Consider the following 17,489-nt stretch of genomic DNA (forward strand, 5'->3'; position numbering starts at 1 on the left):
TCAGTCTAAGGAAAGGAAGGGGAAAAAGTTGAGAACAATGAACAAAATTTGAAAGACCTGTGAGACAACAGCCACACAAACATTATGGGAATCTCAGAAGGAGAAAGAGAAAAGTGGAGAAAGAATAATTAAAGACATGATGGCCAAAAACATCACAAATCTGTGGAAAGACATGAATCTAAATATCCAAGAAGAGCAACAAATGCTGTAGGATAAACACAAAGAGATCCACACTGAAGCACATTATAATCAAATCACCAAAACCAAAGTAAAAGAGATTCTTGGAAGCAGCAAAATAGAAGCAACTCATCATGTTCAAAGTCTCCCAATAATTTTAACAGTCAATTTCATATCAGAAACTATGGAGGATGTAATGTGGTGAAATGACATATTTTAAGTGCAAAAAAGGAAAATAAAGCCATGATATAAGAATTCTAATCCAGAAAAACTGTCCTTTGAAACTGAAAAAATAAATTGTATTATAAGATAAACAAAAGCTGAGATTTTTGTCACCAATAGGCCTGCTCTATAAGAATTACTAAATGGAGTCCTTTGGGCTAAAATGAAATACAACTACATAATAACTTTAAACCATACAAACACAAATAAAAAAAAATCTCTAGAAAAAGTAACTGTGCATGTGACTATAAAATCCAGTATTTAAAATCTTTTATTTGCAAGTAGATATGTCAAACATGGTGAATACATGCTACAGACAAAATGTAAACACAGCAAAAAGAATATCTTAAAAACACATCCAAGTGGAAAATTAGGAAGCATAATGTAATATATAGCAAAATCCTATTGATGTAACTTTAAATGTATGCACAGAAAACAGACCTTATATTATATTATAATTATATTAAAATGGAATAACATGGAAAAAATGCATTATGGCTAATAAATTGGGATGGAATTTTAACATGCTAAGGGGATAGAATGGAATAGGCAATAGGGACAATGTATATGAAACAAAAGAGAGGTAGTAATCACGTAAATTAGGAGACTTGACCTAAGATATATGATTAATATTCTTCTCTTTTCACCTGAGTTCCTTAAATAATTGATAATCATATACATACATACACATATGTATTATATAGATATATATGAAACAAAAGAGGTTATTTTCAGGCTAATGAAGGGTTTTGATCTGAGATGTATGATTAATGTTCTTTTAACCTGAGGTTAAAAACTGTTTATAATTAAACATCACACCAGAATAATACATAATATGTATTTAGCACTTATTATGTCCAGCTATTGCATATGTATATGTGTATGTGTGTATTCCTATATACATAAATTATTTATATATTTAAACCTATATAAATATATATATATAAATTATTTATATATATAATTATTTATATATTTAAACCTATATAAATATATATATAAATATTATATATATAATATATATATTATATATATACACACACACACACTCTCTTTAAAGAGAGTATCTGATAGTTATTTGTACTTTATTTTTCACTTTAAGTTTCTAATGTAATCTGGAAAGGAAAAATTATGAATATTGAGTTTTTCTCTATTTTTTTTAAAGTGGCTAAGTTGTACCTTATTGAAAGTTTATACCATTAGGCTGAATCCCTTTCAACTCTTTTTGTATATAAATTGTCCTTAATTCTATATTCTCGGTACGAAAATGCTTATTTGATGCTAGATAGCTTGGGATCACTTAATGAACGGTTAGAGAACAGACTTGTTTAGGTATCTAAATCTACCTTAGATCATAGGGATTGCTGCTTCCCAGCCCTACCTGGGTCTGAAGACACAGAATAAGAACCACAAGATCATCTAAGAAAGAAAGTAGATACATATTTTCCTCACTCTCAGAGTAGAAGACCCAGCATTTTCTGTCTGTCCCCAGAGATATACTATGGACTCTGCTCAAGTCCTAAAAGTGCACTGTTGATAATATGAAAATGTGCTTCTTTGGAGCTTTCTCAGTGGCTACAACTTTCTCAGATGACCTGCTGCCATATTAATAAAATGTTAAACTCACAAACTCCCCACTAGTCAATAAATAATGCAGACTGAAATCACTAAGTATTATGCCTCTGAGGGCTGTTTCATTGAAATTCACTGATTCAACACTATTCCAAGGAAGTTCTGCCTCATTCAGCATTCTTACTTGAAGTTTGCCAGCCTGAATACCAAGGTCCTTAGAGGCTCTTGCTATGGTCATCCTTTTCAACTCACAAACAATGGGGATCTAAGGCTGGTTCCCAGAGAATTGCAATTGTGTTTTGTCTCTAAAGACTAGTTCATTTCTACTTAGTTGCCAAGTCTATGGAAGAAATCTAATAAGCTCTCTGACTAGTAACTTTTGCCCTTCTCCACCTTCATCATAAAGTTCAAAGGCACAAATTAGAAAAACCTTTAGAAGGCTGACTCTTACCCTTTTTCTTCTGCTAACAATCCCAAAGTATGAGTTTAAAAAAATACTTTCATAATTGCATCAGGGCTCTAATTCTGGAATTTCTAGAGCCAACTCCTCAAATGGTCTATTTGCTTAAGGCAAATACATTCAAGCTATGTAATAATACATTCAAGCTATGTATTATTAATGTGTCTATCAGCAACAAGAAGTTTTTTTGTTGGGTTTGTTATTTTTGTTTTTTTTTTAACTCAATGACCTTTCTCACGTTTCCTCCCAGAGGACAGAAGGAAGATGTATTTGGAGAGCTTGTGAGGAGAGCAAAAGAGAACACAAACAGTCCCCTCTGAACAATTACTGATGGAACACAGAAGATGCTTTAAGAAAAACATCCAACATTTCACATTCAAACTCCTGCATCACGTGCTTTGAATGTGCCTCTTTGGCATAGGTAACCTAGGACATTGGCATCTGCTCACTGTTCAGTAGCAGTGAAAGAATTCCAGGGCAGGTTTGATACACTGCAGGCAGGCCTGACTTCACACAAATACGTATGTTGACCTGTGCACTTGTTTTTTTCTACTCCATCAGTCTGTGATGATTTATAAGCATTCTTTTGCATGTACTTGATATGTGGTCTAAGGGCTTATAATACTTGGTTTCAAAAACAAATGAGATTTAAGTTAAGACCCTGAGATTTTCTGAGTTAGTTGTGAGATTTTGAACAAATAACTTTCCCTATTGCCTTTTTCATTTCCTCACTTGTGAAATGGGGGCCAAATACCTTTCACACATGGGCTTTTGTCTAAGGAGGCAAATGAAATAATGGGTAGTTTCAAGTAACTGTAAACATCATGGAAAATGTAATTTGCTTCCACCATGCCTTCTCTTTCTTCTTCACTGTTATACCTTTCTTATAACTTTCATTATGTCTGCTGCCAGGGACAATATCTCTAAGAAGTCAATTTAAAGACTGACTTTTGGTACAAAATTTTATAGGAAAAAAAATGGTTAGAGAGTTGCAGGCAGGCACAGGTGCAAAAGATGGCCTAGCTGCTGCAGGAAGTGAAATCTATAATGGTCCTGGAAACCCAGTGTGTATTGTAAGGGGTCAACAGAACTTGTGTGCAATTGGTGTTTAGAAGGATTCTTAACCCATTAAAATACAATAAAAGCATTTCTCCAGAAGGTTAATTTCTTCCTAAGATGAGGTTTATGCATTATAGCACACAAAAATGTTCTGTTCTGATCAGAATTAGAACAAATTTTCTTCTACGATGTTTGTAAAGTATACCGGGGCTTTGTTAATAGTTTGCTAAAAATAAAAAGAAATTAAGATGTGTTTGTTCTTTGAGGCTAGAGAAGTCGTATTTACCTACCTGCTGTTCTTCCCATTAAAAAAGGTTAAAAGTATTTGATAGGCACCACTGAGCAGGCTGCAATCAAGGAGAGACCCACGTGATTACAGCTCAGTGTGCTAATTTGTAAAACAGCAGAGAAAGTCTTATTGCCTTTGGGAGATGGAATGGCAGGCAGGCCTTGAAAGTCTCTGTCTTCCTCCATTCCCCACAAGAACTCCCTGCTTTCCTTGGCATAGTTCAAGTAAGACAATCATCTTAATTCCTGGCTGTACACTTTCACTTTTATTCTTTTTTCTGTTCTTGAGAGGCACATTTTAGTGAAAAAAAATAATAAATGTGGTCATATGTTAATTTGAAATATTGGCCTTCCAGCATCCTTGTACCAGTTATATTGAATCCATTCTTCAGTAAGATGATAATGAGAGTAAAGTTGCAGATCTTCACAGTGCAGACAGGGGCCACTGAACTCGGCCTGCAAGTAACAAGAAAATGATAATTATCCAAGAAATAAAATGTGCATCAGCAACAGAGCCCCCAACATACTATAACTTTAAGGGTAACTGCAGAGAAGTAATGAGGGCAGCGTGACCCATTGGCAGCAGTGCTCAACTGGCCCATACCATGTGGTCACATGCTGAGGAGTCCCTAAGCCACAGAGCCTCAGGCACAGCCTCCAGCCTGAAAGGTGCCAATCGCTCATCCTATTCCTCAAGAATATCCTGTCCCCAGTTTTTGAAAGGAAACAAACATCTGGTCACAATGGGAAGCTGGAGCTTGAAAATTATCATTAAATACTCATGTTTCTTTGGCAAGAGATTTAATCTTCCTGACTCTCAATTGTGGTCCTACAACAGTGGATTTAAAACTATGTTTCTAAAGCACCTGAACCTGTTAGGAAATGAAAATCCATATATATACATACATACATATACATATATATACATATGTGTATATGAATATATACATATACACACCTACCTGTACCTACACACATATATAATCCATATCCATATCCATATCATCTACATATATGCATATACATATATAGAAGAGGCTGCCTCACTTTTCTCCCTTCCCACACCATACCAGTGTGAATGTGACATCTGAGTACCCTCAAAAATCTCCTGCACTAAACATCCACACTCCCATATTTATTGCAGTACTATTTATAATAGTCAAGATATGGGATCAACCTAAGTTTCCATCAATGGATGAATAGATTTTTTAAAATGTGTAATAAACATAATGTAATATGATTCAGCCATAAATAAGAATTAAATCCAGTCATTTGGAGCAACATGGATGAGTCTGGAGGACATTATATAAAATGGGACATCCCAAACCCTTTTCTCTCTTGTGTAGGCTTTTCTATTTAAAGCACTTTGAGTCACAATAAACTAGTTTCCATGGGCAGATTGTTTAACTTGTTTCCTTATGAGAAAAATGATGGTATGTGTTTCATGAGATCTTGGTTTGGATTATATGATGGACATGACCATGAAAAGTGCTTTGTGCAGTGTCTGGAGCTTAGTAAGCACTTTTCACGTGGCATATGTTTGTAATTACCAGACCATGTTTGCATTTGCAGACCTAGTTGTTATCAGCACTCATTAGAGTGGTGATACACAGCAAAAATAAAAATATTTTTTGAAACAAGTAAATGCGATTTAGTAACCAATCAGCTTCAGAGGACAACAGGAAAAAAGGAAGAAATTCCAGCCAGATAAAAGAACTCTCAAGGGCTCAACAAAAATCTCATAAAATAAATGGAGGAATTAAGCATAAACTAGATGACAATACTGGGTTAGAGCATGTGGAAATGTTAGGGAAGGTATCACACATGAACAAAGCATTTAGAAATTGGTAGGTTTCTGGGTATGTGAGGGAAGAAGTGAGGAAGAAAAAAGACATGAATGAAATAAAATCTGGATGGTCACAGATTTCCCAGAACTGGAGGAGCTTGTGCTATGAAGGAGAAAGGGCTTGCAGTTGAGCTAAGTAAGATGAGAGAGGGTTATGGGGCCTCATTATGAAAACCTGGGAGGGCTGATCAGGAGCAAAGTTGATTCTGTCCCTCTGTCAGGATGTATAGCCCTATTTCAGAGTGGGGCAAGAATTTAGTAAGCTGAATTCAACACTGACCAAGTAAGGGCCTTAGTCTTACTTGGCATTTTCAATGAGAGAATAAGTAAGTAGCTCTAAGGAAATGGCAGAGATTCCTTCCTGGTTCCCTTAGAAGTCCATTAACACACTGTTTCTCCAGTGTATTTGCCATTAATCAATTCTGCGCTTTCCAAGTCTCTGACCATCTAGTCAAGGTACTGCACATGAATTTTTGTAGATCTGACTTCTAGCCATCACTTATTCAGATGAAGTAAAAGCTAAATATACTGCTTAAAGTTCTGCCCACTTGGGAAATATGCCTTTAGTAGTAATCTTCAAGGTCATTCGTGAGTAAGGCTATGGTGCTGTAGGTATCCACTTGTGGCTGGTGCCAACACATTAGGTAGAACCACTTGGAATCCAGTAAGGAAATCTGATGGGGTCATCAATTTAAACTGTGGAGGAAAAAGACAAATGAGCAGGAGAAGATGCAATCAGTGTCTAAGCAACCTGCTCACAAATTGTGTTTCTGGTGTTGCTAAAACCTAGTCTCTGTAAAACCACTTCCATCTCATGGCTTGGTGTCTCAGTGCACAGAAGTACATAGTGAATGGCTCGGGCCATGAGGTCACAGAGTTCCTGTTCTGTCTCTACAAAGCTTAGTGGCAGAGCAAGATGATGGCTGATTTAAAAATACTAATAATTAGGGGCTGGAGGTGTGGCTCAGCAGTAGAGCGCTTGCCTGGCATGTGCAGGGCCCTGGTTCCATCCTCAGCACCACATATAAATAAATAAATAAAATAAAGGTATTTTGTCCAACTACAACTAAAAAATAAATATTAAAAAAATACTGGGCTGGGGATGTGGCTCAAGTGGTAGCATGCTCACCTGGCATACGCCGGGCGCTGGGTTCAATCCTCAGCACCACATAAAAATAAAATAAAGATGTTGTGTCCACTGAAAACTAAAAAATAAATACTAAAAAATTCTCTCTCTCTCTCTTTAAAAAAATACTACTAATTATACACAGACTAGAACACAGATTTTCTCCTAGATATTTACATAGTGATTATAATTTAGCTTTGACAGAAGGTTCATACTGTTAAGACATGATTCTAAAATTCCAAATAAAACTCCAGGTCTTTTTGAAGAAAAGACAAAGGATTTATTCTGGCCATTCCAAGGGAGCAGAAAGCAGACAATTCTGCAGCCCAAGACGCTGAATGCAGGTGGAGGGGCCATTTAAACAGAAAAACTACAAAGGAGGCGGGCAGGAGAGGCAAGTACAATCAGGAGACACATTTCATAAAGTGTCACCAAGTTTTCAGAATTGGCATGCCCCATATCCACTCAGGAAGTAATCTAGCACCAGCTCCATAGTTCAAAGACATGTGGCCAGGGTGTAAGTGGGTGGGGTTGTCAGCTTCTATGCAAATGAGCTCTTACAGGAAGAGGGGCTAATTTGCGCCGGTGAAATATCTGAGCAGAATGGGGTCAGCCTGACTTAACTTTCAAATCAGCCCATAACAATACACAAGTTTCACTGAATGAAATAGACATTCAGTGTCCATTACACATGTCCAAAATGATAAAAGTCCTGCTCCAAGACCCACTCAACACTTGAATCTTTTGGGGTTACTCAGTAAATGAGTTGGAACAGCACTCTCAGGTATGGTATATGTTAGCTCCAAAAGGGCAAAAAACTAGAACTGTACATTTTTTAGAAGTAGGCAGCAGAAGATGGAACAAATTTTCTATCACTTTGAAGAAACTGTCCCAACATGATTCAGACCACATGGTCACAAGAAACCTCACCAAATTCATTGGCCTTGAGTTTTCATGGCTTTTATCACTTATCATTGTCCTCACATATGTCTCATTAAGACATTTAGGGTTCTTGCTATTCCTGCTCACCAGGTCCAATCAAGACAATGTCATCAGTAGTTTGGCAAGTTCTGTGGGATGCATAGATTTCTGTGCATGGAACTATCACAGAGAGCAGAAGAGTTTGAACTCACTAGATGTGAACCATCATCAATTCTGTGTTTCACTTCACTAGCCAAGCAAGCTAGAAGAGCTGCTCCAAAATGCTCAAGTTGACACATTCAGCCCGAATCTCTGTAAGTATGGATAAGTTCAACTTACCTAGTGTTGAATTCTGTGGCTTAATATTCGAAGGTTTAATAGTCTTAGAATCCACACATATACAGTTACCTGTGTTTCCAGTGCTTTGAATCAGCAATTTTTTTTCTTTTTATCTTTTTTCTCTGCTGCCCCCCAACTCTCCCGCGTAGAGGAATCTCCCCAGGAGCTAGGGATGTAGATCACTAGTCAAGTGCCTACCTTGCATGTGTGAGACATGAGTTCAATTCTCAGTGCTGAACAAAGACTCTCCCCATGGATCAGATTTTGCATTTGTCCCTGTGGAGCAAACTTGATGTTTATAACCCTAATTTGAGACCTCAAGACAATAAGGAATGATGGGGGTAGGCTTTGAGGGCCTCAGGCATCACCCTGCAAGGGTTGACCCCCCCAGGTGAAATTATTAAAATTTTTTTAAATAAGGAAAAGTTGATCTAACAGAGTGAGTGAGCCGCTTTTTCCAGAAGGAAATGATGCAGATGAAGTTCACATTTTTCAGCTTTTCACAAATTCACATAGATATCCCAATTCTAACTTATTCAAAAGGGTATTGGTAAGTCTGAGAGTTCAACTTACACTGTTGACTGCAACCTACTGAATTAAACTTGGAGTTTTATAACAGCCCTTTCTAAATTGCTACTATAAGAAAACAAGATGTTTTGTGTTAGTGTTCACTGCAGAAGCTGATTGTCTGATCATGACACAAGCCAAGAGTTTACTGAAACCACATCATGTCCTGTGACTGCTATTTTGTGCAGTCATATGTGGCTATCACATCCCTCCCCTCATTCCCATAGCACTACCATTACAAGTGTCAAGAGTGGCACCCAAGGCACATGCTACATTTCTTCCCCAGCAACCTCAGGTTATAGTTAATTATAATGGCACCACATGCTTTGGGTTGCTGGAATTCCATTTTCTACTTACCATTGAATTCAGTGTGAAGAACACACCAAATTAATCCTAAAGTCTCACATCAGAGGTTTTAAAACAGTTGTATGGTCTGAATTTTATGCATATGTTTTTACTCCTAAAAGAGTCAAGGGGGCACACATCCAAGGAAAGAGCCCAAATGCTATTGGAATTCATGCTCACTTTTAAGCTTCGAAAAGACAGGTGTCTAATCATTACTTTTCTCATAAATGTAAGAGTATGTTTTAGTCATTGTAGATTTCCTGATATTAACTATTAATTATAAAACCATGAAAGTGCATTATTAATTATTTATTAGGGCTCTCTTGACTTCAGGCTGACCTGGGTACCTTTGAATAACATGAGATGTTTTGTACAACAGTACACATCTATCCTGGAAGTATCCCATGGCAATAGCAAACTGTATCTCCTAGTATCTTGTGGCTATTTACATCTAGACTCCAATGACTTTACTGAATCATGTTGGCTGGATGTGGCCTGTGGTCTTGGTGAGGTCTTAAAGGGCAAAGCTTGTTAACTTGTTCATTGTGAAGAAGAGATCTTAATATTCCTAACATGGTGCGTAGCATCAAGGTTATTAGAATTCAAGGATTAAATAGATTTTTCCATCTGCTACATCAATAGCTATTAAAAGAATTAGCTGAAATGCAACACCATTTAAATCTAATGGGAAAATATTTATCTTTTAGAAGGACTCCTCTCCACTAACCCTCACTTTTTGATACTTAAAAAAGTGAGGAAAAAAATGTTGTTATATCTGGGCCATTTTTTTGTGAAAATCCATATATTCACATGCATACATACACACAGAGAGCTAGATATAGATGATATAGATAGATATTGACATAGATGATATAGATATAGATGTGTAAATATAGATATAGTCATCTCTCCATATTGGTGGGCTCTTAATCTGTATCCAACCAAGTATAGATTGAAAATATTTGAAAAAGTTGAAGGCACAAAAAGCCTCTTGGGTCTTTTTTCTAAGGGTACTAATTCATCATGAGGGTTCTACCCTCATGAATTACTCACTTTTCAAAGATTTTCATTTTTTAATAACATCACATTACAGAATTAGGTTTCAACAGAGGAAAGCTAACCTTTGGGTAGACACAAAGATTCAGCAAAGTCCAGCTATACAGGGGTAAATATTTATCAGGTCAGGATCTAGGTGGTAACTATCAGATTGTCAGATTTACCGAATAAAACATATGGGCACTTGTTTAAATTTATAAGTAATTTATAAGTTTTGTTATAATATGGGTATGGGATTTGTCATGTGAAATTGACTGTTAGACAATGGATCAAAATCTTACTGTTTTTTTGAGGAAATTGCATCCCAATAAACAAACATTCAAACAAACCATAAATGTAAGAAAATCCAAAAATATAGCATAAACTTGGAACCTCCCAATTGATACTGGCAGGAAAATGTCCATAAAAACCATATAGTCTCCCCTCCAAAATGGAAGGAAAGAAAAGTTCTCTTCAAATGGTAGAGCCAGGAGCCACTGAGAAATATGCCCAAAGGACATTCTCTTGAGCTCAGATCCAATGTCTAATCAAGATCCTTTTTCCAAGGCTTGGCCCAGCTCATTTGAATCCACTATAGAAAGAGGCTGTTGATTTCTATGCGTCCTGGTACTTCCTGGTGTATCTCGCTCTGAATGGGAGTTTTGATTGGGGCTACACTGTGCTGTGGTGTGTAGTTTATAGGTTACTGGATGATGAGGATCTAGATCCTGGCAAAGAAAGAGAGGGCACAGCATCCAAAGATCTGAGACTTTGAGTTTGTTGGGGCTTGGTGTTGATCTCCTCAGCAAATGCTTGAACAAGCCCCAAGTTGGGGGACAGGATGCAGATAGGTTTTCATGCCAAGAAAAGTAGATTATAATGAACACCCCTGTTTAAAAATCTATCATCCCTTCATCTTTTCTCAGCTCCACCTGCATTTAAATTTTGTCATGTGATTGAGTGCTCACTCACAGAATGTGAAGGTCACTTCATGGCCTGGCTTGTGAAGACCTTCCATAGGTGATCTTCTGTACTTTCTCCTCTCTTGCTAACTGGGATTATAACCCCCAAGTCACTTCAGAGGCAATGTGGTAAAGATAATAGTTGCTGTTAAGCTGCAGACCAAGATGTCTGTGTATGGCACAGCCCCCACATCTATCTGGAACTACCTCCATTCCCAAGACAGATATTCTTTAACTTGGGTTTATTTAATGCTGTAGCTAATAAGATAATGACATATTTCTTTTTATTTTGTGTTTATTTAAGCAAATGATTATAGCATTTATTTCTTTCTATTGCATTTCTAATTGGTTATTGTTGGTAATTTTTTTAAAAAAAAAGTTCATTGTATATCAGGTTGCTTTATTGTCAATTAATTGTCTGGAACTTTGGAGTAGATAATCATATAAAATTTTTTGAAAATGACAGTGTTGTCTCTTTACACTGTATATACTTTTATTCTTTATGTATTACTAAGATTCATTATCCAATGTTAAATAGTAATGGTAATGTGGGTGTCCTTTTTCTTTGTATGATTTTAGTATGAATACTTCTGATATTTCACTATTAGCTCTTATGTTTGGTTCTGTTTTCCATATGATTTCTCTTATATACAGTTAAGAAACTTTTCTTTTGTTTCTAACTTTATTGTTTTGTTTCTGCTTACATTTTTATCAGAACCTAGAGCTGACTTTTAACAAATTCTTTCTTGAAATCTATGGAGAGTTTTTTTTTTTTCTCCTTTAATTCTTTAATGCCTCTAAATATCCTTTACAGGCATTGAAATTTTCAGCTGTTACTTCATAGTTTCATCTCTAGTCTTTTGTATAAAATATACAATTTTTAAGAACCATTACTACCTGTCATTTGCTGAATATGTGTGGTGTGTGTATGTGTGTGTGTGTGTGTGTGTATGTGTGTGTGGTTTATTTCTGCACCTCTATATGTTAGTGAGATTGGCTGGTAGTTTTTGCTTTTGTGTCGGCCTTGTCTAGTTTTGGTGTTAGGTTTTACAGAAGCCTCATAGAATGAGGTAGACTGTTTCCCACCCTGCTCTATGCTGCTGTAGAGTTTGCATAACAAAGAGATCATCTAATATAAAAGGAAATGCTTAGTAAAATTCACTCAACAGACTCTCCTAATTTGGTGTCATTCTTATGGATATTATTTTCTTTTTACTATCTTTTCAATTTCAACTTTGATATTTCTGTCTAGGCAGCTTGCTCTTGATTATAGTGTTCTGCACTTGCCTTAAAGTACCTATCATTCTCTTTCTGAGTACTTTTGAGGTATTGAAAACTCTGATTGTCTGTTTAGTTTTTCTAAGTCAATCTAGTTCATATGCTGCAACTCCTCTCATTTTTTTTTATCTTACTCTGAAATGTTGCATTTTGTTACTAATGCATTTGGACAATATGTACTAATTTCTGCTATTTGAGGAAATTCCCTGCCTAAGTTTTTACATTAGGTTTAAAATGGACAAATCAAAATGTATCATAGTTTATCTAGAATGTCAATGTTTGAACTGAACATAACATCATCCGCATGCATTCTCATGGTATGTTTCTAAATCATTTGGAAAGTTAGGTGTGATTTCCTCTTTAACTTAATAATTATTAATTAAGGTAGTTATATTTTGTGGAGGGAGTACCAGGGATTGAACTCAGGGGCACTCGACCACTGAGCCACATTCCCAGCCCTATTTTGTATTTTATTTAAAGACAGGGTCTCACAGAGTTGCTTAGCACTTCACTATTGCTGAGGTTGGCTTTGAAATCACTATCCTCCTGCCTCTGCCTCCCAAGCTGCTGGGATTACAGGCATGTGCCACCATACCTGGCACAGAAAGCTAAATTTGTATATTCTGGTAATTAATGCCTTAGGAAGCTAATCCAAAATAAGGGTGGGGGATTGAAAAAGAGAGAGAGAGAGAATGGGAAAAAAAAGGGAAAGGGAATTTCATCAAAATTGAAGAATTATCAGTAAATAGACAAATAAGATTAAGGAGGAATACAAAGGGAGAGGAAAAGAGAACAGTGGAATGAATCTGACCAAACTTTCATATGTGCATGCATGAATATGGTATGGTGGGTCCCCACATAGGGTGTATCCACAGGACACTAATTAAAAAAAAAAAAGGAAACTGAAAATAGATTGAAGATGGATCACCACCACTGGAGTGGAAGGAGGGGAGTGAGGGTCAAAGTCAGAGCATATCCTAGTGCTGTATATAACTAAAAAGAATAAATTGAAAAGAAATTCTGCATTTATTAAAGGGGAATATATCATATTTTGTTATCCTTTTATTCTTAATTGATAATTTAATTGTTTTATCAAAAGAAATATTGTTTATAACATTTTTGCTTTTAGGAATGTGTAAGGCTTCTCTCTATGGCCAGAAACATAATAAATTTTTGTGTGTCCTGGGTGAGGATTATTTCAAAATTACCTGGAGGCAAGAAAAAGGAACATTGTTTTAAAACAAGGGTCAATTGTGGCTCCTAGAGGCTCAGCTCCTTGGCTTTAGGTAGAGTTCTGGCCAAAATCCTTGGGTTAAGAAATAGGACCTCAAGTGATGTGTGCTGTCTTTCTAGAGCAAAGAAGACCTAAAGGAATTTCAGCTACTCCTTCTTCTTGTGCCCTGTCACAAAGCTGTCTCGAAGGTTAGCGTGATGGTGCTCCTTGTGGGAGCCAGTATCTGAGGGGCTGGAATGCTGAAGAGACTGCTCAGATGAAGAAGATTGAACCAAGTTAAGGAGAAGATCAAGTAGTAATTCAGGGGCATGATGCATTTTGAGGAAAGAAAACTTGGAAGAGGAATTTTTAGCACTGAAGGATGGTGCCTGCCAGGTGGTACATGTGGATACTCCTCACACTTGAGAAGCTGATGTGGAAGGATCACTTGAACATAGTAATTTGAGGTCAAATTGGAAAATATAATAAGACCCCATCTCAAAAAAAATCACCATCTTAAGGATGGTGTGTTAGTCATATTTCCATCACTATAACAAAAGACCTGAGGTAATCAATCTATAAAAAGAGAGAGTTTATTTTGGCTCATTTTTTTGTCCATGATTGACTGGCCCCATTGCTTTTACCTGTGGTGCTTTTACCTGTGGTGAGGCAATACTTTATGGCTAGAATGTATGATATTGTAAAACTGCTTACCTCATGACCAGGAAGCAAAAGAGAGAAAGAAGAGGGGTCCAGAATACCATTATACCTTTCAAGGGCATGTTCCCAATGACCTCCCACTTGGCCCCACCTTTTAGAGGTTCCATAATAGATCTTGCTGGAGGGACGAAGCTTTCAACATACGGGCCTTTTGAAGGCATTTAAGATCCAAACTAGAGCAGATGGCATGGGTGTCTTGGAATCCTAGGGCAGAAGAACAATATATAATGGGAAAGTAAACGGTGGAAAGTTCGAAGACAAAAGCCCTGAAACCATCCCTGACCTACCCCACTTCCTGAACATCAAGGTATAATTCACACATTTTCTATACTACAATACACCATTTCTATTTTTCTGGAAATAGGCAGAGTTAATCATTTGTTTCATTAAAAGACAAAACTAAGGCAAAACTAACAGGCTCCCTCGCAGTCTCAGGCAACAAGCACAGTGTGTACACTGCATGCTGATAACAGTTCATGTGAATTTTACTCACACTTATGATGAAATGGAGAAAGAGGGGCACAGAAAAAGTGCAGGAGGCATCAATCGGGCTGGGGGCAAATATTAATATTCAGATCTGTCCTGGATTGTACTCCCCAACCACTTTACATTGTAAATCATCCATGTGGAAGCCTTGAGACTCTTAACTTTCCCTTTCAACTTTTAGCAATGTTTTGTCTTAGATCATTTTCTAAAATTGGATAACCTGGAGATTAATTTATTTGCTTGTCACTTTCCCATTAGAGGGTTGAATTCATTTCTATTTTCATTACCAGTACACAGTGGCTTGTCCAAAATTACCTTCACCCAAATCCCACATGGATGAACTTACAGCATTTTAATGAGATGGTTCTTTGCTTTGGGAAGAATTTATAATAGGTGAAATAAATCTCCTTAGTTTTGAAGTAATACCTCACGTGTACAGGCAGATATATACGGGCATGTGTATATAAACACACACACAAATACATACACACACAGCCATAAAGGTTGAGAAATGAGTTTGATTGTGAGACCACAGTATCCATTTTCTCCTTTACTGCAGGATAACCCACAATTCCTTTTCTATAAGTTCAAAGTTGGAGTTGTTATGCAGCATTTTATTAGATGATAAAGTGCTCTCTTTCTTCATATATACTCCTTAAACTGCTGAGTTATCAAAGTGCTCCATAAATAATACAAGCCTCTTGCCCGTCATTAACAAACGACACAGCTAAGTGGACAGAAAATTCAATGATTCCCTTTTATGGAGATCACAGGACACACACTTAGAATAATTTGCTGACCCTGCCATTAAAAATTACTGTCTCCAGAAACCCTGGCCCTTCCTCTTGCCTTGGAAAATGGAGAGTTGGGTTTTTATCAGTACACACCCAACACTGGTTAAAACTGTGACTTCACTTGAGACCTGGTCCATGGAAAAAAATTTGGAGCTATTGCTTTTCTTCCATTCAAAACTCCCTTCTAGCAAAAGCATCTTGAGCCAGGAATCTAAATTCTTTCAAGAAATCTTTTTCTTGTAAAGCCCAATGAACTAAGTCAAACCCCACTGTGACAATCATCATATTATTATTCATGATATGTCAAGAATCATTGTTCATAATGTTTTGAACAACCAACAATAAAAAAAAAAAAATAAAAAAAAATAAAAAAAAATAAAAAAAAAAAAAAAGAATCATTGTTCATGCATATCTTTCATACCATGAGAAATATGCCAGTCAATCAGATTTCCTGTGCACCAGTGTCAGGAAGTCAACTTGGGAAATGCAACCTAGAGTAAAAGGAAACTTGTTAAGTTTATAAATCTGAACAAGGCAACGTCCCATAGGACAGATTTGCTGAAGCCAATCATGTATCCAGGCATCTTGTTTGATATGTTCTCCCCCAGCCCAAGTAAAGTTACAGTGCTTTATTTCTCAAATTTCCAAGCAGCATCAACCCCGTGCCTGCACTAACATCTCTGTAGAGGGCATGTACTCTGGGTACTGACCATCCATTCCTCAATTTAGGATGTCTTTCACCAGTCAGTTAATCCTGTGTTCTAGAGAGTGTAGTTCTATGGACTAAGTTTTTCATAACACTTAAGTGTGTTCCCCAAAAAGAAAAACCAATGCTATATTCTAGAGAAAACTCATTGCCCCTTTCATCTAGATGTACTTTTCTCTTCAGTTGTATCAGAATAAGCTTTCAGGCATGTTAAAAATATGGATACAGACCTCATCCCAGATCTATTGAATTAAAAATTGGGATAATGGTGCTTAGTGACTTTTATTCTTTGTAAGCTTCCAGACAATTCTTTGCACATTTTTGTATGAGAATCACTCAGGTTAGATGATCATTATTTCTGTCCTGATGTTCAGTTGTCCTGGAAGCATCCAAGGAAAACTAATTGCACATAACAAAGTAACATCTGTGGGGATTCCCAGTACCTACCAGCAACCCTCATCCTCAGACCACTGCAGCATTGTGCACTGAGAGTTCTCGACAGGGAGAAATAGGATGGGGACTCATCTGAGGCTGGAAATCACAAATCCGTGTTCAAATTCAACATCTTCACTTCTGGTTTGACGGTCTTATTTTTGTTACTCAATCTATCTTATTTCAGATAAAAGCAAAATGGAAGTAAAAGCAGGTACTTTCCATACTATAGAAGAAACAAATGAAGTAATGAATGACCATGAGCTTTGTGTGTAGTGATGCTCAATTAACATTTGAATAATTTAACTTAGAAATGTTAGTCTCCTTCCTAATTTCCCATTTGTAAGATGATGGTGACAGTGAACCCTGATTTGTAGGTAATTTTGAGAGCTTGTTAAACATATGTGAGAAAAACTCCTTGTAGAGGACATTGTGAGGAGCAAAGGTCTTAAGTCCCTTTCCCTGCCTTGGAAGAGCAGGTAGGGTCACCAGCTCAATCTGAAGAAGATGGAGTATGACTGGATAAATAATAGCCTCCTGAGTGTCAACATCCCAATTCTCAGAACCTGTGAAAGTGTTAACTTACAGGCAAAGGGTACTTGGCAGATATAATTAAGGTAAGGACTTTGAGGTAGGGGAGTTTAACCTGGATTATCGAGGTAGAGCCTAAATTAAATTGTACTAACCTTTGTAAAACAGAGGCAGAAGTGGATTTGACTGTACCACAGTCCTTCTTTCAGCCACAGATTTTGTTTTCCAAGGATTCAGTTACCTTCAGACAACTGTGATCTGAAAATACTAAATGGAAAATGTCACTTAAACAATGTAAACAATTTATAAACACTGGATTGCACACTGTTCTGAGTAGCATGATACAAACTTGCACAATCTCACTCCATCCTGCCTGCAACGTGAGTCATCTCTCTGTCTGGCATATCACA

This window comes from Marmota monax, unplaced genomic scaffold, assembly GCF_021218885.2.
Source record: "Marmota monax isolate L192 unplaced genomic scaffold, Marmota_monax_Labrador192_F-V1.1 WCK01_AAM20220418_F8-fsc00005, whole genome shotgun sequence".
Classification (NCBI taxonomy): Eukaryota; Metazoa; Chordata; class Mammalia; order Rodentia; family Sciuridae; genus Marmota; species Marmota monax.